Source organism: Mesocricetus auratus, unplaced genomic scaffold, assembly GCF_017639785.1.
Source record: "Mesocricetus auratus isolate SY011 unplaced genomic scaffold, BCM_Maur_2.0 Super-Scaffold_100676, whole genome shotgun sequence".
NCBI classification, from domain to species: domain Eukaryota; kingdom Metazoa; phylum Chordata; class Mammalia; order Rodentia; family Cricetidae; genus Mesocricetus; species Mesocricetus auratus.
In genome coordinates this window covers 155,265,660-155,290,908 of record NW_024429266.1, presented here as the reverse complement: position 1 = coordinate 155,290,908, position 25,249 = coordinate 155,265,660, and the positions used below count along the sequence as shown (strand labels likewise).

General features: G+C 41.3%; 1 protein-coding gene across 18 annotated transcripts in view; it reads left to right on the top strand.

Moving 5' to 3' along the window:
- Window positions 1–25,249, top strand: part of Magi1 (membrane associated guanylate kinase, WW and PDZ domain containing 1) — a 612,472-nt gene that overhangs the window by 33,356 nt on the left and 553,867 nt on the right. The gene's annotated exons all lie outside the window — the stretch shown is intronic.

The following is a 25,249-nucleotide window of genomic DNA, read 5'->3' as shown; positions in this document are numbered from 1 at the left end:
CTGATATTTATGTGTTTCTGTTCAGATGCCCAAATACTGTGTTTTCTTTAAATAGCAGTGCTGTATGTAGTGGTATTCTTAGATGCTCATGTTTGGGTACCACAGGGTGGCCAGAGCGTAAACAAACAAGAAAGTGTCACTTTGGGATTGTCAAAGACTTGGCACTTGCTGAAACTAAGTCACTCTAGTTTGTTTTAGTCATATATACACATACACATACACTCAGAAATGCATATAGCTATATATAAACATGCACACATATATAATGAGTGTATGTATATATCACAAATGCAAAATTCTTTGCTTGGCTTTATGGGGAAATTTTCAGACTTTAAAGTTCCCTGATTATATTTTGTGTTCAAAGGTAGGAAACTGTTTTTCTTTCTGTTGGTAGAATCAAATTTTCAGCCTGTTACAATTTACTTCTGATTTACTGGCATTATTTATGTAGTAACAACATAAGTGTTTGCTGCTTAGATCGCTGATTCTGGCTTGGTAATTAGATGATTCTCAGGAATAATGGACAGTGCTAAATGCAGCTGTATAGATTCTAATTTACACTGCAGTGTACTGTCGCCAGTGGTAAAAATCAAGGTCTTTAATACAGGAAGAAGTGAGTTGTTACTTTACAAGTTATTCCTCTCACTTCTTTCTCTCCCTTCCCCCCCCCCCATCTCCATCTCTTGGAGTCCAGGCTGTATTCAAACTCAGTATGTAGCTGAGGATTACCTTGAACTCTTTTTAAACAATTATTTTATTTGTATGAGTGCTTTGCCCTCATATTTTTCTTTGAACCATGTGTATGCACTGTGCGGAGAGGCCAGAAGAAGGTGTCCAATCCTCTGGAACTGAAGTTATGGATGGTTGTGAGCTGCCATATGGGTGCTGGGAATTGAACCTGGGTCCTCTGAAAGGAGCAAGGGGCACTTTTAACTGCTGAGCCATCTCTCCAGCCCCAGTCTTGAACCCTAGATCCTCCTGCTTCCAGCTTGCTCCTGAGTGCTGGGATCACAGGTGTGGACCACTTCACTTGGTTTTATGCAGTGCTAGGGACCAAACCTGGACCTTTGTGCATGCTAGGCAGAACTTTATCCGTTGAATTATCTCCTGAGCCCCTTGACACATTTGAAAAGCAGTTTTAAGTAGCCCATGTAATGCAGAGACCTAAACGACTTATCGGAGACAGTGTCTTATTTAGTGTCTATAATCTAGGGGCCAGTGGTAGAAATACATATATTGAAGAGTACTTACAGGAACTGGGTAATTCCCGTCTGCAACAGTTCCAGGGTGGCCTTTGTCTCTGACTGAGTCTCAGCCTTGTTCTGTGCACCAGGCTGGTGCCTGCAAGCTCTCTGCCTCTCTAACCCCCTTTCTTCCGTATTCCCCACTAGGTCTGTACAAATTGATGCCATGTCCTCTTTGTGCCCGTCCCTTTCTTTGTCTTTTATTGCTACTTTAACTCTCTTACTTTCTCCTCTTCTCACAAACCACTGTCCCCATCCTGTGCCCAAAGACATAGGAAGGGATTAGAGATTTATGGGTGGGGTTAGTTCTGAGTGGGAGGTGCCCAGGGGTTTTCCCTAGCAGGGGAGACTTAGTGATTGTGAGTATGAATTACTAGACAACTGGAGTGGGGCTGTTATTTAGAAATACCTGGTAGGGATGGTTTCCAACTAGGGAAATTGTAACTTGACTTTTTTTTTTTTTTTTTTTTTTTTTTTTTTTTGGTTTTTACGAGACAGGGTTTCTCTGTATTGTTTTGGAGGCTGTCCTGGAACTCACTCTGTAGACTAGGCTGTCCTTGAACTCACAGAGATCTGCCTGCCTCTGCCTCCTGAGTGCTGGGATTAAGGCGTGCGCCACCACCACCTGGCTTGACTTTTTTTTTTTAATCCCTATGACAAACTGCCTTACAGAAAGGAAGCAGGAAGGGATTACTTTGGTTCACTGTTTCAGAGGGACTTAAATCCATTATTACAGGAAGGCATGGCAGAGCTCATGACACACACACACACACACACACACACACACACACACACACACTCTAGTGCTTAAGCCCCTTTCCTGTAGAGGAGTAGCTGAGAAAATGGGCAAGAACTAGTGTCTGTAACCTTTACAGGTGTACCCTTAGGCAGGTCTTACCTCCTTAGAGTTCCACAGTTGTGGAAATGGTGCCACAAACTGAGGAACTAACATTCAGAATATGAGCTTGTGGGTGACTGTAGTAGTTTGAATGTGATTGGCCCCCATAATCTCATAGGGAATGATGCTATCAGGAGGAGAGACTTTGTTGGAGTGGGTGTGGCCTTGTTGGAGGAAGTGTGTCACTGCAGAGGCCTGCTTTGAGGTCTCATATGTTCAAGCCATGTCCAGTGACTCAGTTCTCTTCCTCTTGTCTTTGGATCAAGATGTAGAACCCTCAGCTCCTTTGCCAACACCATGTCTACACATCACTTGTGTCCTACCTTGATGATAATGGACTGAACCAACTACAAGTCACCTAAACTAAATGTTTTTCTTTATAAGAGTTGCCATGGTGCCCCTTCACAACATAGACACCCTAAGACAGAGACATTTCAGATTCATCATAGCTGGTGTACCCAGAATTGTGTCCTTAAAACAGGCAAAGAGCCTGGATGGTGTTCTTTTGGGTTTAAGGAGGACAAGATGCTGTTCATTCAGGTATGGCACACTTACTCATACTTTAACTTCTCTTTCCCCCTCACCTCAGAGCAGACTGCTGGGGACACTGAAGCCTCCCTTGCAACACATTCAGAGAGCTAGGTCACATGGACTCCAAATTAAATCTAGTGCTTCTCTATAAACAGCTGCTGTCTGTGTTCCATTAAAAAGGAAAAAAGCCATTTAACATGGCAAATTCATAACTTCACGGATTTCATCTTGATGAAATCCAAACTTTGGAATCATAATCCAGGAGATTTTTAATACTCTTCTGTATTATGTTTAAATTAAATGTCAATTGGATATAGAGGAACTATTTTCTATTAAGATGGCAATGGTATGTAATGTATGCTGGGGACTCTTCTAACTGTAACCAGGGCCATTGTTTGTAATTAGGGATTCAATGGCAAGTTCTTGCTTGGGCTTCTGTGACTAAAATCATTCTTCTGTTCTCCATTGTGATTTTTGCCCAACTCCCCAGGTGTTTGCTTTAAATCTACTATACTCAAGGGTGTCTGAAACTCAGAATTTTTCCACCTTAACCTTACTCATGAAATTCTTTTGTTGGTGACTTATCACCCACAAGAAGTGTCTCACAGAGGTAGAGAGGGTGGGGCTTTGGCCCCTGGTTTTCAACAGGGCACTTTTCCTAGGAACTGGGTTCCAACTGAGCTTTATTTGTTCTTGGATATAGTTAGTTTCTGGGTTGAAAATATTTGTAACAAGACTGTATCTGACTGAACAAATGCAGATTTTTCCTTCTTTTCCAAACAATGCATTATTAAAAACTACTTAGCATTTACATTTTATTAGGTATCTTGAGTAATCTGGAGCGGATTTAAAGTATATGGAAGGTTGTGCATGTATTATATGCAAATGCCACACCTCTTTATATAACGGGCTGCTTACGGAGATCCCGGGCTTAGTGCTTTTCTGAATACTGCGGGGATGGGTATACATTCCTTTCTTTGCTAATATACAAATCAGTGAAGGCCTTTTAAAAATGATATTCAGAGTCAGGCAGTGGTGGCACAAACCTTTAATCTCAGCACTCGGAAGACAGAGGCAGGTGGATTCTGAGTTCAGGGCCAGCCTAGTCTTAGAGAGCAAGTTCCAGGACAGCCGGGGCTGCGCAGAGAGAAACTGTGCCTCAGAAAAATAAATAAAAAGTAAAGATTATATCTGAGAGAAAAATAGTACAGCAGATTTTCCCTTTCCTGAAGTGTAATAGTTTTCTTGTATTAAGTCCCTTTGACCTTGAGACCATAAGCCAGATCTTCATTATCCTGTGGCTAGATTGCCATTGTTATAATGTGCCCCATGTCCATGTTGTTTGGGAAGGTGGTGGGAAATGGCTGGTGAGGAAGGAGAGGCTTTGTGGCCACTTTAGTGACTCCCATCTTCAAGGGAAAATGCAATTAGCAACAAATACCCAGTTTGTGCAGTTTTACAGATATGGAAACCATGCACTCTATCAGTTTTCTCTTTTTCTTCTCCTCTGTTCCTTTTGTTTTAAAATATTTTTATTTTTCAAGAATTTCATATACAGTATTTTGATCTCATTAGTCCCCCCAAATTTGCTTTCTGTTTCTGTGATAAAGCACAGACTAAAACCAGATTGGGGTGGGGTGGGGGTTATTTCAGCTCCAAGTTTACAGTCCACCACTGAGGAAGCCAAGGCAGGAGCTTGAAGGAGACAGCTGCTTACTGGCTTGCTTCCCCTGTGTTCCTCAGTTTGCTTGCTTATGCAACCTAGGACCACCTGCATGGGGTTGCACTGCCAGCACGAGTCACTAATCGTTCATCAGGAATATGTCCCACAGACACATTTATAGGTCAGTCTAAAAAAGAGACAGTTTCTCAATTAGGTTCCCTCTTCCAACAACTAGTTTGTGTCACGTTGACAAACATTAAGCAGCATGTTCATTCCCCTTTGTATTTGGTGTTAAGATGCATAGCTCCTTGCACTCTGAGTACATGCTATGATGTGAGCTATCTGGCTGTTTCTTTTGTATCTTCAGTGCATTCAAGATGGTTCCCTTAAACATATGGATGTGGAGTGACTGCTGTTTGAGTAATTTATGTGTGTCCATTGATTCCACCCTGTTTTAATTTCCCTGCTAGTGTCGGTTATTGGACATAATTTACATGGCTGGCTAAATGGCTTTTCCCCTGCCACTTGTTCCTGATGACATCAAGGATCCAGTACCCAAGGGCAGTGAATCAAAAGCACTGTTTTGAAAAGTAGCCCACCTAGGGCATGTGAATCTTAATCAGCACAAAGTTATTTCATAGATATTTTGCTTTCTGAAATGTCTTAAGAACAGTCTCTATTTCCTGCCCAACAGCCATATCCTTAGGAGTCAGCTTGGAGCTTATCTTCTGTATATTATTTGCATTAAAAAGAAACAAAATGTCAAATGATTAAAATGGTAGCTTAGAGAATTCTTTATTATGAAGACATTTCGCATAGTGAGCTCTTCCCTGCTCAGCCAGACATATTTTTTCTTTTTGTGTAAATTGCTTTTTGTTTCAAAAGAAAAAAAAACCTAACTAAAAAGGCTATATTTTTCAATCTAAAATTTGAAGTTACTCTTTGTCTAGGCATAACTATTGGGAGTCCTTTTACTGGTAAGAGATTTCTGTGCTGTGCATTGATCCTGTTTATGAGACTTACTGAATGAAGTAGGCACTTGCTATGTCAAAAGGCAGCAGAGGTTCTGAGCCCACTGAGGCCTTGGGGACATGTAGGAAGTGGTTTATCAAACCCCAGCTTGCTGTGGGTACAGGGAGGCGAGGGAAGGCTTGGACTTTGCTCATTCTGCTACTCGTAGCTTCTTTTGTTTCATATGTATAAGTTTCAACTTGCATCTATTTTTCTTTTCCCTCCCTCCCTCCCTCCCTCCCTCCCTCCCTCCCTCCCTCCCTCCCTCCTTCCCTCCCTCCCTCCCTCCCTCCCTTCCTGCCCCTTCCCTCTCTTTCTCTTTCCTTCTTTTCCAACTGGGTGTTACTATGTAGCTCTGACTGTCCCAGAGCTCACTATGTAGACCAGGCTAGTCTTGAATTCATAGAGACCCATTGCTTCTGCCTCCCAAAGTTCTGGGATTAAAAGTATGTACCATTATATCTGGCAACTTTAATCTGTTTTTGAGGGCCCTAACAGATTGGCCTGTTGTTGGCAACTATTTCATCAGTTTTGGCATAGATGTTCAAATTTTTCCTTTTTTCTTGAGACTGCTTGCTTTTGATTAGGCAAACAGATAGGACCCCCAATAGGAAAGGCAGAGAAGGTATAGTGATTAATTATGCATAATTTCTGTATTAGGCATTAATGGGGTCCAAGCAGGTTCCCATCATTTTGCTTTTCAGCCTCACATATTCTTTAAGTTGTTTGAACCTCGGTGTTCCCCTCTAATAACAGGGATGATTACATTAGTGATGACTGTTTCCTCAGCTGCTGTAAGGGTTGAGAGAGGTCTTGTCTGCCAGGCATATATGACAATACATGGTATATAATAATCACAGTCATTTTTTTGATGCTGTGTGACTTTCACGAATATTCAAGGATTGTTTCGTACTTTTCCTTTTCAAAGTTTCTCTGAGATGGTCTTTTATTTCCTGGAGGGTCTTACCCTATCTGTCTTCTTCTGCCCTCACCAGAACAACCCTACTTGGTATTCAATAGTGAGAGCTTGTGCTCTTGTCTTCACAATGCGAAGCAACCCAAATGGAGGTTTATGGGCCTCCTCACAGCAGCCTGTACTCGATTATTAGGTTGTACTACACACTGATATTGTCCAAATACCTTTCTGTCTGCTCTATTTGATAGCAGGCCACTGGAGGAAAATACTTCTCATCTTTCCATTCATTGTCTCCTGCATTAGGCAGGATTCCTTCATAATTTCTAACACATGCTGTCTATAACTCTGAGCCTCAGTTTCCTTTTGCTGGTCAGATCCCTGTGAGGGGTCAATGAAATAATGCATGTGAAACCTCTTAGGCAGGGCTTGGCATGCAGTGGATTCTTGGTAGGATTGGAGGACTAAGGGAAGAAACAGTTGCTGTCCTTATGGAATAGTTGATGCAGAAGATGGAGGCTGGGATGGAGAACATTGCCCTGATGCTAGCAGGGAATCAGTATTTGTTAAGTGCCTTCTTCTTTAAGTCATCCCCTAATCTGAGTCTTGTCCCATCAGAGGTGGAGTGGAAGTTAAGTGAAGTTTTCTGTCCAACAGCTTCCTTACTGAAATACTCTAGACTGGGATACTTTCATCTTGCTGGGTCCTCCTGCTTGCTTTTAGATTTCCTTGCCTATAAGGCATATCTGTGCATTCGCCATGGTAAATAATCAAGGTAGAACATCAGAAAAATGTATACTGGGATTATTTTTGCAATGGTGGTTTTGCTTTAATAGTTTATTGTCATGCTAGGTCTTATCCATCCATCCATCCATCCATCCATCCATCCATCCATCCATCCATCCATCCTTGTGTATGGGTGCTTTTCCTGCATGTCTGTCTGTACACCTCTGTGGAGGGCAGAAGAGGATGTTGGATCTTCTGGGACTAGAGTTACAGACACTTGTGAGTAGCCATGTGGGTGTTGGGAATTAAACCCAAGTACTTTGGAAGGGCAGCCATTACTCTTAACTGTTTGAGACGGGTTCTTACTATGTAGCCTGTCTGGTCTGCAGCTTGCTCACAGAGATCTGTTTCTCTGCCTCCCAAATGCTGAGATTAAAGGAATGTATCACCATGCTTCCCCATTTCTGAACCAACTCTTAGTAAGAAAATGTAGTTATGTAGTTGGGCAAATTTTGATTAAAACTGAAGGTTGACTCCCACCCTGGTTTCCTGAATTCATTAGGACTCCTTAAAGGGATTGTATTTGCAAAACATGATGAAATTAGTTCTTGATTGCAAAAGGATTGTGGACTGCTGATCAATCATATCTTCAAGGGAATGTAGCATCCAAATAATACAGTGTCAGCTAGTAATACCATCTACCAGAGTGACCTGAGCTTTCTCATATAGAGAAAGTGGATTTAAGGCCATTAAAATATATGTTAAAGTAGACCTGATTTATGAGCAGAATATCATGTTTATCACAAGTCCTGGGTAAAGTGTAAACTACATCTCCAATGTGTCTGTCTTCCCCTCTTTTTTTAAAATTTAAATTAGAAACAATCTTATTTTACATATCAATTCCAGTTGCCTCTCTGTCCCATCTTCCCATGCCCCCCATTGGCTCCCTCATCCCATCCCATCCCCCATCCATTCCTCAGGGAGGGTGAGGCCTTCCATGAGGGATCATCAAAGTCTGTAATGTCATTTGGGGCAGGGCCTAGGTTCTCCTCCATGATTCTAGCCTGATAGAATATCCTTCCATGGGGGAATGGGCTCTCAAAGTCTGTTCGTGCACTAGGGATACATACTGGTTCCACTGCCAGAGGCCCCATAGACTGACCAGGCCTCCTAACTGATACCCACATTCAGGGGGCCTGGTTTGGCCCAATGATGGTTCCCCAGATGTCTGACTGGGGTCCGTGAGCTCCCACTTGCTCAGGTCAGCTGTTTCTGTGGGTTTCCCCAGTGTGGTCTTGACCCCTTTGCTCATCCCTCCTCCAGCTCTACAACTGGATTCCAGGAATTTTCCCTCTCTTTCGTACATAGACATGCAGATACTTTATACTAGCAGGGATTGAGTGTGTGGGGGTCTTGATACACCTTAATCATGTGTACATATATGAGATTTTGGTACTTGTTGTGTTTGGCATGTAAGCATGCCAGTGCCATAGATGGAGAACTTCCGTAGATTGTTTTCACATTTATTGCTCCAATCTCCTCTCCATCTTCTCCCTGTTTCCAGAATTACATTGTCTTTGAGAAAGGTTCTTTTATAGCTGTTGCCTTGGGTGAGAAAGGGTCAGAATAAAAAGGTACTTGTAAAATGTATCATGATTTTTATCCCCATTTAGACATGATTCTATTCTCTGTTAAGAATTAAGTAATTGTGAGTACAATATGTAAGTGAGCTATAAAACGACTTCTATTAAATGTCTCCAATAATGGGAACACATCAACACTAACCCCATGAAGCTATGTGCCTTAAAAGTTTACAACCTCAATTTTATGAGCTTTGAGGCTTTTTGCACTAGATGAAAAGAATACTGTGCTATAAAAATTGGTACCTGATGAGCCTGAAGCGTTCACACCAGCATTCTAGGCAAGGCAAGGGTAAAAAAATAAGTGAATTGTTTCAGAGTATGATCTATAAATTTGAGAAATAGTCATTATCTCTTGACTGTGGTTAAATTAGGAAGGCCTAATAGGTTAGTCTTAGTTTCTTAAGTCTTAATTTCTAAGTATACATTCTTTATTAAAAGAGGGAGTTGAGTTTTATCGCTTGTTACTTCAACAAATGTTTATTACAAGCCTGCTGTGGCAGTCATCTTGGCATGAAGCGCTGTGTAACAAATCACCCTGAACTTGCTCATAGACAAGAAGTATCTCCATACTCATGGATGTGTAGGTTGGCCAGGAACTCTATGCATCTTATTCTGGAGGCTAACCTTGGAATTGACATCACAGTGTTATTTTATCATATACCTAGAGCAGGCCAATGATATACAGTCCTCCCCTGGAGCCGATGGTAGGAGGAGAGAAAGAATTTCTGTCAAAAAGTAATAGACTCCACCAACTGCCACTGCTGCCATGTCTTGTGGGGCCAGGTTTACAGTGTGAACAAGATGGATGAAGTCTTCGTTCTCATGGGGTTCTGCCCCTGTATGGGTGTGATCACGGAGGAAAAAAGGTCAGAGCATGAAAGCAAATCACCAAGCAAGATAATTTCAGACAGCAGCCAGGACAGAACATGACTCAGAGACACTGTAGTATGCACCTTTAGAGATGCGACTCTCAGTAGTGTGACATTACTCTAGAATGACAACTCTTGGCAGCTGTGGGTATTGGTCTGTGGATAAGTTAGTGGAGACTTTAGTGGTTTGAATTTTGTATGGAGGCCTTCACAGTACTGGTCAAGGTAACTGAGGAGATCTTCTGCCAGGGCACAGCTATTGAGGAAGAGACTGTGTCCATACACACATTTTAAAATACTCCTTACATTAGAAATGGTTCCCCAGGAAGGCTCCATGATCTGCAGACGGGGTTAGAAAAAAAAATGTTTGTTTGTGTGTACATGCGCGCGCGCGTACACACACACACACACACACACACACACACACACACACACACACACAGTATACCTGCCTGTACCAAGCAAATTGTGGCTCCTAGAGGACTAATTCCTCTTCAGTTGTGAAGAAATTGACAGTGGATCACCTAAAAAGGGCATGGAGAGATGATGTCATTTGTTGGCTTGTTAAGTTGAACAAAAGCCAGTCATTTGATGGCTTACTCTATTTGGGGACCAGTACTGTTACAGATGTTCTACACCAGCTGGAAGGTGCCATCTTTACCTTACCTGGCATAGAGCTCCTGTGCAGCACAGGGGATGTGGGTGTTCGCCACCCAGCTCTGACAGATGGGAGGAAGGAGCAGGGCTAGCGGAACTAGAAGTCAAGCTTGTTTTATGGGTTTCAGGCTGTCAGACTGCAGGGGTGATTGGAAGCGGGGCATTTTTTCTTCTTAGGTTTTCATTTATAGTTATCACTAAATATATTCCAATGATGGAAAATTATGGCTTTTTACTTGCCACTTGGCAGCTGTGCCTGTATCTCTTTTTTAGTTTTTGGTGTATTTTAAATCCAGTTAGGCTTCAATGGGGTGGAATTATGAGACTTTAAAAAAAGATGAAGTGTCACACTGTTAATTTAGGGTTAGGTGCAGTATAAAAAGACAAGTTATAATTGTACCTGGCAGTTATTGAGAGTTTCCTGTGTCGCTTGTCTTGGGTGAAGTGGACATATGTGATGGCATAAGTTTTTGGTATTCCCGGACACCTTAAGGTTAGGTACTTGGGTGTTGTAATTATTCAGTGAGGAAACAGAAAGTCCGAGTTCAATAGTTCCTTAAGCTTATCTAGCTCATGAATAGTAGATTCTAGATTCCAGTTCACATTTGTATGTGGTGGGGCCAGCAGTCTTAGAATTCTGATTGCATTTTTTTGGAAAGGAGAAAATATCCTGTATAACTGGTGCACAGACTTTGTCTGAAAGTTTCTCTTCCCTGAATGCCTAGAACACAGAAGTAGGTAGGCACAGAATGTTCTAGAAATGCATACTCTGGAAATGGATACCTGAACAATGACAAGCAGTCACAGAAGTTCTGGGTAAGGCTCTGCGTGCTTAAACAGAAGAGTATGTGAGGATGTTAAAGTTGGGGACTAAAGGATTAGGCTTCTTGATTCCATTGAGTTACCCTTGTCCCTTCAATAACTTGAATAACATATGAGTTCACTGTTTGGATCCTAGTGATGCACTTTGGATTTGACCCCATCTCAAAAAATCCTTACTGAGCTGGTGAGGTGAGGTCATGCAAGTTAGAGGACTTGAGTTCAACCACTGGAACTCATGGTAGAAGGATAGAACTAGTTTCTTCAGGAAGGTTCAAGAATATTGTCCTCTGTGTCATGTGTCCTCTTACACACACACACACACACACACACACACACACACACACACACACACACACAAATGATAATGATGATGATGATAACACAATAAAACGTCTTTTAAGGGAGTGGTAAATTCTTATAGGGAGAATGGGTGAAAAGAATGTACATTTGACTCTTTAAACTGTACTATTATAAAAAGTTTATGAATTTCTGATGAACTTAAAGCTCATTGTGATCAAATCTGTCATTATGTCTTGGATCCTCTGAGTGTGGCCAGTGTGAACTGCTAATGGCCCGTTATGGTGATTGGCTGCTGCGGCACCATCAGGCAGGAGACCCATCTCTAGGCACACTGCATTTGTTCTTATGTTGTTGCTATCTTAGCACCTTTCTGGAAATGTGTTTGTTGATGTCAGTCTATACCAGGGAGAAGCCAAGACAGAGTGAATCATCAGAGACTCCCAGTTGCTTCTGTGTTTGTTCAGGGCCTGCAGTTTGTGTGAGAGTGAGGATTAGGATGAATATTGTCCTTGGTCCCAGAAGCTTATATGTTGGAGGAGGAATGTGCTAAGGACCCTGTGCCCCTCATGCTTAGCACTTGACCATGTAACTCTTGATTTCATCCTTAGACCTTGTTCAAGAGAAATAGTAGTTTGTATTTTCTTTATGCAAGGGACTGATGTTTGTGGAGAACAAAGAGAAACTGGACAGATCCAGTTATTGAAATGGATTCAATGATTGAAACTGATTGTTCATTCTTTTATGTGTGCAAGTCACTCTTGGCTCTTTACCTGTATTTCTTTCATGAGCCCAGCATCCAGTGCTTGCACACTTACAGATCCTGTTATTGAACATTGTGGGCTTGTGACTGCTTTAAGGGAGTTGGTGACTTCAGCTAAGTAGTTTTTGCTTGTCTATTACTGTGTACCATTCTAGCTGGGACCCCAGGCATGTGAAAGAGAGCTGGGGGAGTAATGGCTCAGTGGAAAAAAGCAGTTGCTTTGTTGTATGAAGTTTGACTCACACACATCTTTGTAAAAAGCTTGGCATGACTCTGTGTGTCTAATTCCTGCCCCGAGGTCAGAGGCAAGTGGATCCTCTCTGGCCAGCCAGGCCAGATGAAAAGGCTTCTGATTCAGCGAAAGAACATCTCAAGGCAGTAGAGAGTGATAAAAGAAGACACTCGATGTTCTCCCCTGGCCTCCACATGTGTGACCCAGGAGTCTTGTAATGGAGCAGGAATCTGTTTCATTCCAAGGTGTTGGCTCTTATTAGCTAGCTGCCTTGCTAGTGTACCTAATGTTCCCAGGTTGTGTGCATGTTCAAGTGATACCTGAACTGCAGATAATTCTTAACCTTAGGAGTCAGAAATCACATCTGGCATTGTAGTCTCCCCCCAGTCCCAACTAATATATTATTGTAATGAAATTTAATATAGTTAAAGTGGGCATATTTTGCACTTGATCTCAGCACTTGGGAGGTAGAGACAGTAGTAATGTAAGTTCCTGGTCAGCCTAGGCTACACAGTGAGCTCAAGATCAGCTAGTATAACACAGTGAGACCTTGTTTCCAAAAAAGAAAGGAAGAAAGAAAATCATTTGAGAGTCATCTTTTTTTTTTAAGGTGTTTCTGAAGACTATCAGTATAAGCCACCACAGCTGGTATCCCATAGTCATTTGCTGAATGATGACATAATGGATGGTGCCTATTCTGATATGAATTATTCTTGTTCAGCTGGTGTTTAGGGAGGGTTTGCTGGTTCTTTGAATTGTTTGTAGGTTTCTGTAGGGCAGTGGTTCTCAACCTCTGGGTTGCAGCCTCTTTGGGGGTCAAACACCCTTTCACAGTGGGTGCCAATCAGATACCCAGCATATTAGATATTTATTTGCATTACAATTATTTTTGACACTTTTTATTAATTTAGTTTTTACAATTCAGCATTACAATTCTTAACAGTAGCAAATTTACAGTTACGAAGTAGCAATAAAAGTAATTTTTTGGTTGGGAGTCACCACCATGTTAGGTATTATATTAAAGGATCACAGCATTAGGAAGGTTTAGAACCACCGCTGTAGTAAATCCTTCTTCCCTTTTGGTCTGTGAGTCTTATGTCAATTTAGGGTTACATGTTGTAGGACACGTGAGACAGAGTTCTCATTTTAAAGATTGGGGGAAACTGGCATCATTTATGTTGCCAGGAAAGCCATGAGACACAAGCAAATTAATGATATGAAAATTCTATGAAACCCATTGCAGTGGTTCTTGTTAAAGTGAGATGATTTGTTAGACAGTTCATTTCCTCATCTGGAAAGAAAACTCAGAAATACTTAGAAATTTGGAAAGAGAAGGGAATTTAGGAGGGCCTGATCTGGGCTGTTGCAGATCTGCAATAGCGTTTTTCTATTCAGCATTAGATACAGGCTCTCAGGGCCCCTACTCTTGCTAACTGAGCATCTGCATTTTAACAAGATCCTTTTGGGAGGGTAGGAGGAAAGTTTTGATGACACAGTTTTCATATTGAAAGGAAGACAAATTGACAGAAATCAGGTGGGGGAATTTTGTGTGTTTGCTGCTCACCCCCTTAGCTTTCTTCCATTTAAAATGCATTCAGTTCACTTTATCATGGACCATCAGTGATAGAACTATTCCAGGACCTATAAGAGAACAACTACGTGGACTTTATTTATGGAATGAATGTCAGGACATTGTTGAGGTAGCTTCCTTAGCTGTCCAGCTGTCTGGGTTAGCCAGGAGTGCAGACAAGTGTATATTGTATGCTAGTCATTGTATGAGGTAACTCCTGGGAACCATTTTACCTAACCCCTTTACGGTTTCTTGAGGTTAACTAACCTGTGATCAAACCCCAAACATTTTCTGGTACCTGAACTCTTCCAGGCCATATCCTATACACGACACTCATTTATTTTCTTGGTGTTAAAAGTATGTGATTCACAGCAGAATCTAAGCATGGTGTTAAAAGTATGTGATTCACAGCAGAATCTAAGCAAGAAAGATTTATATCACGAGTCTGACATGTAATAATGGTTAGGAAATATTTGTACTCCCTTACTTTAGGGGGAGGTCAGAATATAGTCTGCCAGGACTAGCTAGCTCATGTGGTTTCCTCAGTTACCTAGGAGTAAGTAAAGTAACCAGAAAAGACAATTAAACAGTCACCTGCACGTTGATAAATACAGTGCAGAAAAAACACTTCCCTAATCCAGGGGAACTGTATCTGAGGCAGAGGTCTTCAAACACAGATGATTTCGAAACCACCCTCATGGTTCTTCCCATGATCACAAATTACTGACTTGTTGTTTTATCTAGTTATTAACATTTTTATTTTATGCACTTTGTGTATGAATGTGGTTGTGGTGTGTGTGGGTGTGAAGTTCAGAAGACAACTTTAAGGAATCGGTTCTCTCTTTCAGTCATGTACCACGTTCATCCAGGGATCTAACTCACTCCATCAGCTTTGACAACGGGTGTCTTTACCGGCTAAGCCATCTCAGCAGCCTAATTAGTGTTAAAATTTTTTACGTTTTTAGAGCAAACTATAGTATGATCCTAATTGGGAGCTCATACTGTTGCCAGGCATATACACACATAAGCACAAGTTTCCAAATCTGAGTTGTCTTGCTCATTCATTAAAAAATACCCAGGGAAGAACAGTATTAGCCTGCATGAGATCCTAGACTTGATCTCAAACTCCCACAAAACGAACTGTTTACAGAAGTGCCCCTCCCCAGTAGTTCATCCTGTTATCGTTTGAGTCAAAGAGTATTAGATAGGAAGGGATTCTCTAAACATGTGACATGCGTTCTTATTTCAAATTTTGGCGTATCACTTAAGATCTTCCATAAATTGAAAAAAAATTGCAATTTAAAGATGAATCAAGATTTTGTTTGTTGAGATGGAGTGGGGAGCATCTCACCTTAGCCTGGCCTTGAATTAGAAATCTTTTTATGACAGCCTCTTAAGTACTGGAATTATGGACATGCACCACCACGTCTGAGTTGGTAATTAAGCTTTGGTGGTTGGCAGTGTATGTCTAGGGTCAGTAAAGTGTCCAGTTCACCATGCTTATTAGCTTCCAGGAACATCGTGGCATGAATCCATGCTAATCGGTTTCTTTGTGCTAGGGGCAAACTGGCTGGAACTTAGCACCATGGCAGGAACTGACATTTGAAGAATGAAACTTGAAACTTGTTGGAGATGACTCTTGACAGCTATGCTCTGAGCATTTAGTGCTTTATGCTAAAGTAGGAGAACTTACCTTACCAATGAAAACAGGCTTGTGTACTTGGTTGGTTTGTTGGTCTTTCATCACTCATGTCCTTAATGCTCAACTTTTCCTTTTTTTTGAGGCAGGGTTTCTCTGTGTAACCTCTTTGACTGTCTTGGAACTCACCTTCTAAACCAGACTGGCCTCTAATTTACAGAGTTCCATCTGCCTCTGCCTCCTGAGTGCTGGGATTCAAGGTGTGCTCCACCACGGCCCAGCCAACTTTTCCGTTTTGGCTAGTGGTGGAATAGTCACTGAGTTTGACCAGTAGTTTGTAGTGCTGATCAGGACCTGGGATCTGACTCCTTTCCCCTGCTCTTTGCTATGAGGGTTCAGGTGCATCCTCCTGCTCTTTGCACTTGAGTTGGTCTCTGAGTCTTGCCAGTCTTCCTGTGCCCTCTCTTGTCTCTCTATCCTTGACTTTTGTCCTTAAACACTTTAATGTTTTTCTTCTCTGGCCTCCTGAAATAGGTTTACTAATATGTTTTTTTTAATCAAATAACTTTGCACATTTTAGTTAGAAAAATCTGTTTAATCAAAGACAGCTAACTTTCCCCCAATGTTCTTTTAAATGAGCACATGACTGTTAACACAAAAAGCAATTGTACTTGGGAACCCATGTGGTGTACATAAATATGCAGACATTATATTCATACACAAAAGAACAATGCATTAAAGAAAATGCACCTGGATATGGGGGTTATAGCCCAATGGTAGAGTGCTTAAGGACCTGGATTTGAGCTCCATAACTTTGAGATTTTTTTTAAAAAAAAACCTTTTTAACAAAATCATTTCACCTACCGACCCTTGCCCACATAGTGTTAATGCATGCTCATTCTGTAGCCTGGCACATGTATTGAGCCAGGGAGAGATATGAATGTGGCTCAATACAAAGCTGTAAATTTAATGAATATTATGAGGATTTTTTTTCTCGAACTAAGCCATGTTTCTCCAGTGTGAACCTTGTAAATGGAAGCATCTTACAATGTCAAAATGCAGGACACACCTGGACCTAGCATGCCATTGCATTCATGAGGGAAGATCAAGGGAAAAATGCTAATGTCCCAAGCATCACTGATGAAATAAAAATTTCTCAGAATTGCCGGGTGGTGATGACACACACCTTTAATCCCAGCACTTGGGAGGCAGAGGCAGGCGGATCTTTGTGAGTTCCAGGACAGCCTTGTCTACAAAGTGAGTTTTAGAACAGTCAGGAAAACCTGTCTATAAAAACAAAAAACAACAACAAAAAACCAAAAAAACCTCCAAACAAACAAAAAGTAAATAAACAAGAAAGAAAAAAATTCTGAGACTAATATATAGATACAGGCCATTTTTCTAAAACCTATTAAGTGAGTCTAGAACATGTTGGAATGTCCTTACTGGTTTTAGTCTCTGTTTTAAACCATGCTTCTATATATTATCTGTATGTTAATTCTTAGAAGGTTCATTTCCAGATCTCCAGATTCTACTGCTATGGAGAAGTCAGGATAGGCCTCTGACTAGTGTCTGCATTGGAGCACTTGGCTTTTCTAATTTTAGGTCATCCGCTGTTGGAGTAATTTGAGCAGTCTTAGAGTATAGGCTTATTTCTGCCACTAACTTGAGGATTCCAGTCAAATGTCTGTCTTTAGGAGCCTTAGTTAATTCAGCTGTCAAGTGGGAGAATAATCCTTGTGTGTATCTCCCCAAGTTGAGTAAAGGTCAAGTGAGGAAATGAACATTTCCCCCCTTTAATTGAAATTTTTTTCTCATATAATAAGTACTGATTATATTTTCCCCTCCATCTACTCTTCCATTTTCCCCCTGCCTCCCTTCCTATCTGGATCCACTCCTTTGTCTTTCCCTAGAAAACAAACAGGCTTCTAAAGAATAATACAATCCTCCCTTCCCATCTGGATCCACTCCTTTGTCTTTCCCTAGAAAACAAACAGGCTTCTAAAGAATAATACAATCAATTTGCTATAATATGATGTGATGTAATATGATAAAACAAGAGCTAACACGTCAAACTAGGCCAAAACAAACAGAAAGGAAAGAGCTCAAAAACAGGCACAAGAAACAGACTTAGAGATCCACTCATCAATGCACTCAGGAATCCCATTTAAACAGTAAACTGGAAGCCATAATATATACACAAAGGGCCTGTAGGGTAGAAAGAGAAAAATACATAAATAAAATAAGAATAAAACAATATAACTAATTTAAAACGGCTATGATATAAGGAACCTCCAAAGATGCCATTGAGTTAGTTTTCTGTTGACCATCTACTGTTGGGCATGCAGTCTACCCTTAAGAATAGTTTGTTTCCCCAGTGAGACTCCCTTGGAGGAAACTAAATTTTCTTTTGCAAGTTGCTATCAATTGGAGATAATTTCTGGGTTAGGGATGGGGGCATGTGTCCACTTTCCTAGCTCTAGGCCTCATCTGATTCAGGCCCTGTGCATGTTGCCTCAGTCTCTGTGAGTTCATGTGTGTGTGTATCAATCATGGTGATTTGGAGGCCTTATTTCCTTGGTGTCCTCCATTCCTCTTGGCTCTTACACTCTTTCTGCCTTCTCTTCCACAGGGCTCTCTAAGCCCTGAGGGGAGGGATTTGGTGGAGACATCCCACTTAGGGCTGAGTGTCCCGAGGTCTCTCACTCTGCATAATGTCCGACTGTGGGTTTCTCTATTTATTCCCATCTGCTGCCTGAGGTAGTTTCTCTGATGATGGCTGAGCAAGGTAGTGATCTGTGAGTACAGCAGAATGTCATTAGGAGTCATTTGATTGCTACTTTTCTCTCTTTTTTCTTCTTCCTCTTCTCCCCTCTTCCTCCCTCTCCCCCCTCTACCTCCCCACCTCTCAAGAACAGTAGTATTTGGAGTTTTCCCTAGGTCCCTGGGCTAACTAGTCTCAGGTTTTTGGTCACCCAAGCAGTGCTGGGTATGAGCTCTGCCTGCTGTTGTAAAGGTGTTGGGGGTATAATAAATGCTGTTCCTAAGCAGGTCTAGGGAAAGATAAAAACTGCCCGAGGCTTTCAAGGAGAAAATATTTCACATTAGTGTTGATGGTTTCAGATAGTGAATTCTTGCTAATTACAGAGCCCATCCTGTGTCCTTGCTCTTGGACTGTGATTGTCCTCAATCTGGGACAGCTGAGCTCATCTTAATACTTGAACTGAACAGCAGCTGCTAATCACAGCCGAGGGTAAACCAACCCATGGGCAGTTCTGATTGCTGCATCTATGGACATGATTCTCCTTCACTGCATCTCAGTGTGCTACTCTTTGTTCTTACTGTTGGTTTGCTCTGCGTTTGTCCTCCTTTGTGGGTAGCATCCTGGAAGCTGCAGGCTTCTGCATCATTGGTAGCTGTCTTACACTGCAGTATGGGATGTGCTGGGTAGAAAGATGGAGGGGAGGAGAAATGACTGTCTTTCTGGGCTGCCACTGAACTTGGGGTTGATTTTTGGATCCTACATTTACTTAAGGGGTCAGTAGCTGATATTGTGCAAAAACAATTAAACCTCTGTTAATTTTCAACTCAAAGATAAGTCAACCACTTTGGTATCTAAGCCTTGCAGGTTAAGAAAAATAGAATGCCATAGACACACCCTGGATTTAGGTCAAGTACAGATTTAGTAACTTGCAGAGGTTATTGTTTCCATTCAATCACTCATGTCATTTTCTTACTTGATTGCAGTGTCACGAGCTTCTTTCTGAGATGCTCTGAGAAGTCAGGTGCTTGTTCTTGTTGTTTCATTTTTTTTCTTTAAACTTTAAAAGTGGCCAGATAGTGACTCCAATTGTGTTTTCAGTGTACTTCTAGATTCAAGCTCTCATTTTGTCCTTTTGGTATGTATGAGGAGGTCATTAAAAAGGAATTATCCTTGCTTAATGACACAAGCAAACAGCGATGACAAGAGAAAAGATGCTAGGGTAAAAAGTGCTTTTCGTCTCTGTTCTTGCCTCTTGAGTGACACCAGGCAAATTGCTTAGCCTCTATGAACTACCCATTGAACAACTATTGGTTCCATGCATGGATGTTTGAGGAATAAAAATCACATGGACACCACTGTTATTTAGCACACAGTTTTTATTTTCAGATAAAGATAAGTCCGTGATGGAAACAGGCAAGAGCAGTCCATAGAATATCAGCTGCTTTGTACCGAGTGAGAATTGGCATGCCATTTATTAGTGTCACACCTGTGCCCCTGGCCTTAACCCTATCTAGAGTTAATGCTACTTGAATTTAAATAATTGCTGTTGAAAGTATTAAAATGAAATCTATAACTTTCTGGTCACACTGCCCACAGTTTAAGAACTCAGTAGCCATATCCATTACCTTGTTTAGCAACTTCTCACACCATCCAAGAGACCTGTTGGATGGTTAATTTTTATTGGGCAGATGAACTTCCTGGTACTTTCTTCAGCTTTTGGAGGAGTTGGTGAAACATGGGTGTTAAGAAGTTGTTTTTTGTGGGTGTTGTCCTTGGCAGTGGGTCTCCATTGTCAATTTGCACAGAGCAACCCATTGTCTTAGCAACAGCCTGAATTGTTTGGGGATTTCCATGGGGCCTCCTTGGTCAACAGTTAAATTGAATGCAACCCAGTCCCACCACTGGAAGCTTTGCCTGGTGACAAGAGATGGCCAGTTGAGACTCTGTATCTCCCATTCTTAGGAGTCCTCATTAGGATCACTGTCATAGATTACAGGAAGTTTCCAGTGCACTAGGTTCCGCCCCCGCATTCCCTCCAGTTTCCCATGTTTCCTTGAACTCTCTCCTTCCACCCCATCTCTTCACTTGCCAGATCCCCTGAACTCCTGTCCCCACCTACTCCCAGTCTGCCTGTAAAATCAATTCTATTTCCCCTTCCCAGATTCACACCCCCCCACCCCACTTCTGTACCTGACCTCTCTGGGTATATAGATTTCAGCTTGGTTATTATTTACTTAATGACTAATATCCACTTATAAATGAATACATACCTTATTTATCTTTATGGGTCTCTTTTTATCTCACTCAGGATTTTTTTTCTAGTACCATCCATTTTCCCACAAATTTCATGATGACATTTTTTTTTAACAGCTGAGTAATACTTCGTTGTGTAAATGTAACACAGTTTCTTTATCCATTCTTCTGTTGAGGGACATCTAGGTTGTTTCCAGTTTCTGGCTATTATGAATAGAGCAGCATTGAACATGTTTGAACAAATGTCTCGGTGGTAGGCTAAAGTGTTCTTTATACTCAAGAGTGATATAGCTGGTTCAGAAGACAAATATGGATACCAACTGAGCCAAAAAACCTTTGAACTACAATTTGTCCTGCCTGCAAAGTATGTTAGGGTAATGGTGGCACAGAACTTGTGGGAGTGACTGACCATGTGTGATTTAGCCTAAGACCCATTCTATAATACAGAACTCATACCTGATACTGCTTGGGTAGTCAAGAACCAGAGATTAGCTAGCCCAGAGATCTGCTGTTCTTAAAAAAAAAAAAGTATCAATAAAATGATTTCTGATGACATTCTGCTATTCTCATAGATCCAGTCATTATCAGAGAGGTTTCCTCCAGCAGAAAATGTGAACAGATGCAGAGACCCACAGCCAGACATTATGCAGATAGAGAGTCTAAATTGGAGGTCTCCATCAAATCCCTCCCCTGAGAGCTCAGGGAATGCTGCAGAAAAATTGTAAGAGTCAGAAGGGAAGGAGGACACCAGGGAAACATAATCTTCTGAATCCACTATGCAGGCACACATGAACTCACAGAGTGAAGCAGCAAGCACAGGGCCTACATGGGTCTGCACAGGTCCTCTGTGTATTGGTTATAGCTATCAGCTTAGTGTTTTTATGGGACGCCTGATGGAGAATGAGTGGGTCTCTGACTCTTGTTCTTGGGACTCTTCCTCCTGTTGGTTTGCCACTCCCAATTTTGATATGAAAGTTTTTGCTTCATCTTGCTAAATTTTACTTTGTCATGTTTGTCTCTCTTTTCAACAAGAGACAGAAAGGGAGTGGATCTGGAGGGGATGTGAAGTGGAGAGGAATTAGGAGGAATAGAGGGAGAGGAAATTATAGTCAGGGTATAGTATATGAGAAAAGAATCTGATTTCATTGAAAGGAAAAAAAAGATGTTGGGTTTTGGAGTACTACTGACTTCAGGTTGCAGACACTGTTTATTTGGTTCTGTTTCATTGCTGTTGGGCAAAGTACTTGGTTTCTTTGAGATTCAGTTTGATCACCTGTAAAACATTGTAGCCCCTACCAGACAACTGTTGTATGAGGTCCCATATTAGATGTGTGAAATGGCTAGTGATGCATGCCCAGAAGGTGGCATGTGTGTGATTTTCGTGTCATTGTGTGTGTGTGTGTGTGTGTGTGTGTGTGAGAGAGAGAGAGAGAGAGAGAGAGAGAGAGAGAGAGAGAGAGAGAGAGAGAGAGAGAGAGAGAGAGAGGCCATTATCCAGTGTTCTTCTCAATTGATTTCTATATTATTACTTTAAGACAAGATTTCTCTGTGTTGCCCTGGATGCCGATGTCCTGAACCTAGTTCTGTACACCAGGCTTTCCTGGAACTCAGAAATCCGCCTGCCTCTGCCTTCAGAGTACTGGGATTAAAGGTGTGTGCCACCACACCTGGCTTCCACCTTATATTTTGAGACCTGGAACTCACCAGATTAGAAAACCTAAAGGCTCCTCCTGTGTCCATCTCATGACTGCTAAGATTCTTGGTACCCTATTATTTTTCACCCCGAAGTTTGGTTCTGGAGGATCAAACTCAAATGTTTATGCTTTCACAGCAAGCGTCTCCCCATCCCCATGTGTTACTTAGCAATTGTGCCAGGTAAAAATACTCTTTAACATTGCAGGATTGGAGATTTAAAATTATGTACCTGAACATAAAAAGCAAGAAACTGTTTCCTTTTTTTCTTCCCTGTTATTTCATCTTAGCTGGAGCTGGATTCAATCTGGAGATTCAGAAATGCCCTCCCCCTGGGCTTAGTGCATTGGCCATCTGTCTATTTTCTCATGGCTTTAGGATGAAGTCTAGGCTTAGGAAAAGGGCTTCCATCACAACGTGAGCTTAAGATCTGCCTGAGGTTTTAGCTCACACCCTCCTTGACTCAACTTAGGCCAGCCACATGCCCCTCTCTGTTGCTATGTCTCTACCCTGTAAGGTGTAGCCTAGAGGGAAAAGGCTAAGTGTCCGTCTTGCACCTTCCTGCCCCTGGCCAGAAAGCCATTTCATCCCATCTGTCAGGCAGAAGTGCAGAGATTACTCTGGCAACTTCCTGAAGAGACTTAAAGAGAAAAGAAATGCCAAAACCCAGCCATAAAAATGATGGCATATTTAAATATTTACACCCAATAAATTAACGCTTCTAGTGTATTTATAATATGCCGTGAGGAATGACTGCCATAAAGAAGGTAATTAGGATTTTATAAAAATATTAATTGTAAGTGTCTGGCATATGTGATATGGTAATAAGGCTCACGTGGAACATTGGTGATTGTACAGCTGTTTCACTCCAGTCCACACATGACGGTGACTTGTAGATCTGGGCTCATTGTGAGCCACTGGCAGAAGTTCAAGTTGAAGCCATTTGTAACTAGCAGACCCAGACCAAAACCTCCAGACTTCTTGATAGATCTTATCTTTAAAAATTTATGAGGTCCAGGGAGTGGTTCATTCCTGTGATACCAGCACTCTTGAGGTGAGGCATGAGGATTGCTGTGAGTTCAAGGGTAGCCTGGACTACAAAGTGAGGTTTAGACGAGCCTTTGTGAGATGACTCTTTGTTTCTTTTTAAAAAAATTATTCTTAATGTTGAAGAGCACAGATATTGTAATGCATGGTGTTTCTTAGAGAGAAAACCTAATATACATCATAAAGTAAAGTTGTTTGCTCTGACATAAGCATTTGCTTCTCTTTATTGTGGACTTACTATTTCTTTCTTCCCTTGCTTTCTGCTCCAGTAGTTACTGATTTGTGGACCATTGCTTTCTCATGCTGCCCTTTGAAGTCATGAAAATTATGCAAAGTTCTTTTATCTCAAAAAGTGTAGAGGACAGTGAGGGTCTCTGGCCTCTCTGTGAAGTCGCTTTCAAACCAGTTGTAAGTGTTCCAGCTTGGCAACCTTTTAAAAAAGTCTTTTGAAATGGTGTTAGCAGCTTGGATTAAAAGACTCTGAACAATGTGACTTAACAGGAAGGTCCAAGTTGTAGTGCTTTCTGAGCGTACATCTTGTTTTCTGATAAATGCCGTGTTTAAAAATTTTTAAATTAAAATTAAAAGCTTGGAGAGTAGTATTTTAAACAAGGCATTTCTTTGTTGGTCCTTGGAACTTCATTCTCGAAGTTTCTTTCTCTCCTGTAGTCACTCAACAGTCCTCCTAGAGGTGGTGAGATGTGAATTGGAAGCAGCTAGCCACTGTGTCGATAGTATTGTCAGTTACCCAACCTTTCAGGCCTCAGTGGGGAGTTGCTAATCTGTAGAGAGTATGTAACGTAGTATACAGCAACAGGGAATCACTCGATATGCCGCCGTCATTATCACCACTCATCAAATGTTACTCCTCAGGTATTGATGAAAGGGCTGGAGATGGGACTCAGTAGTAGAGTAATTGCTTAGCATGCACAGGGAGGAGAAGTATAGTGGTGTGTGCATTTGAAGATGCCATGATGATACCCATTGTTTTGTTAAATTAATAAAAAAGATTTTAATATGTTGTGTATGTTTGTGTGAGTGCATGTGTGTGTGTCTGCTTATGTAGACATATGTGGGAACATGCATATGGAGGCAGGAGGTTAACCTTAGGCATTGTTTACCTTTTTCCAGATTTATTTTTAATTTTTAATCATGTATATTTGTATGTCTGTGTGTGATCAGTGCTGGACATACAGGTTCTTGTGGAGACCGGGGGAGGTACAAGAATTATCTGCATAGTTAGAAATCACTCAACTTTTTTTTCCTGTTATACTATAATTACATCATTTCCCTTATCACTTAATTCCCTCTAAGCCCTCCCATATACCCACTCCTTGCTCTTTTAAATTCATAGCCTCTTTTTCTTTGTGTACGTGTGTATTCCTTTATTTTGTTTTATTTTTTATTGAGGTAGGGTTTCACTACATAGTCCTGGCTATTCTGGAACTTACTATGTAGACCAAGTTGGCCTCAAACTTGCAGAGCTCCTTCTGCTTCTAAGTCCTGAGTGCCTGGAGTAAACACATGCCACCACACCCGGCTTATATGTATGTATTCTAAAGTACATAAATACAACCTGCTCAGTTTGTATAAATATCTGTCTGTCTGTCTGTCTGTCTGTCTACCTATTTTTCTTTTCTGGACTGATCATTTGGTATTGTCTAACTAATTGATGTGCTTTCTCTTCCCTGGGGGAGATTATTCCTCACTTTTATCATTCCTTAGTTGCATGTAGTTTACTGTGTAGAGTTGAGTCCTCATAGGCTTTCTCCTGTCCACATTAACATGTCTGTTGATGTCATCCTTGTTAGATCAGGGTTAGACAGTCATGTTGGTGAGACTTCATGTGTGTAGCTTCTGACATTTCTAGGAAGCTCAATCTCATAGCAAACTCCCTATTCCTCTGGCTCTTAAAATCTTTCTGCCCCTTCTTCCAAAATGATCTTGGGCCTGAGGTGTAGAAGTTGTGTGGTAGATGTATCATTTGGAATTGGGCTCCACAACTCTGTGATTTG